At 27.2% G+C, this 1,065-nt stretch overlaps 1 non-coding gene across 1 annotated transcript; it reads right to left on the bottom strand.

Moving 5' to 3' along the window:
- Window positions 1-332: 332 nt before the first annotated feature.
- Window positions 333-405, bottom strand: TRNAE-UUC (transfer RNA glutamic acid (anticodon UUC)). Its single transcript has one exon. It is a non-coding gene; the product is annotated as a tRNA-Glu (tRNA).
- Window positions 406-1,065: the final 660 nt, after the last annotated feature.

Genomic DNA, 1,065 nt, shown 5'->3' with positions numbered 1-1,065 from the left:
AAAGAATTTTTATAATGCACATGCGCGTACACACACACACACACAGTCTATAGTTAAAAAAAAATTTTGGCCATCTGAACAGGTAACCTTAACCTTAACTTAGTCTGTTGTCCAGAAACAGTTTGGATTCAGATTCTTTTGCATTTTGTATTATCATACTTGAGACATAGTTAAAATTTAAAAATGAAAACTATAATATCTCTGTATCTGTACCTGTATCTGTATGTGTATAATACCTCTGTACCTACTTGTTTAGGTATATCCATATATGTACATGTATTATGTATTTATGATTTTTTTTTGGCTGTACCATGTGACTAATGGGATCTTAGTTCCCTGACCAGGGATTGAACCTGGGCCCTCAGCAGTGAAAGTGCCAAGTTCTAATCACTGAACCACCAGGGAATTCCCATGTATATATGATATTTTTAAAAGAATTCTATTTAGTTGGCTTAAAGAGAAATAAGTGCTTATATAAATTAAATATTCCTAAAACTTTTCTGAAATAGTAACTCTAACCCAATTGTTTTCAAGTCCACATGATCAGAAAAATCCTTGATGAAAAAAAGCTAGTTTAAGTTTGTTGGTTTAATAAAAACAAGCATTTTTTGGAATTGTCATTATTAAATGTAATGCAAGCATATAATTTTTTCTACCTTTGTTTACTTATCAAATAAGCTCATGCTATCTTTATGTTACAAAATAACTTTAGATGATGGCTAGCTGTTTGATGTCTAATCTAAGCATAATTGTTAAAAACAAGTAATTTAAATAAATGTAAATAAGATAAAAGTTTATACTAGGTTAAATAATTAATATTTATATCTAGTTCATTTCCAAATAAGATAGTATACTGAGACATTGATCACTGAACATAAATTTAAATTTATTTACTTTTCTTAATTTTTACAGAGATAAATGATACTTGAGTCTATTAATAAATATGTCTTTTGTCACATTAAAACCACATTAAAATTGTACTATGAAAAGCATATTTCTAAAAATAGAAATTTACATAATTATGTTTTTATAAATTTGCTGTTTTACTATGAGATGCTAAATATG

Source organism: Ovis aries, chromosome X (assembly GCF_016772045.2).
Source record: "Ovis aries strain OAR_USU_Benz2616 breed Rambouillet chromosome X, ARS-UI_Ramb_v3.0, whole genome shotgun sequence".
NCBI classification, from domain to species: domain Eukaryota; kingdom Metazoa; phylum Chordata; class Mammalia; order Artiodactyla; family Bovidae; genus Ovis; species Ovis aries.
The sequence above is the reverse complement of the archived record's forward strand: the minus strand, read 5'-3'. Positions and strand labels throughout refer to the sequence as shown.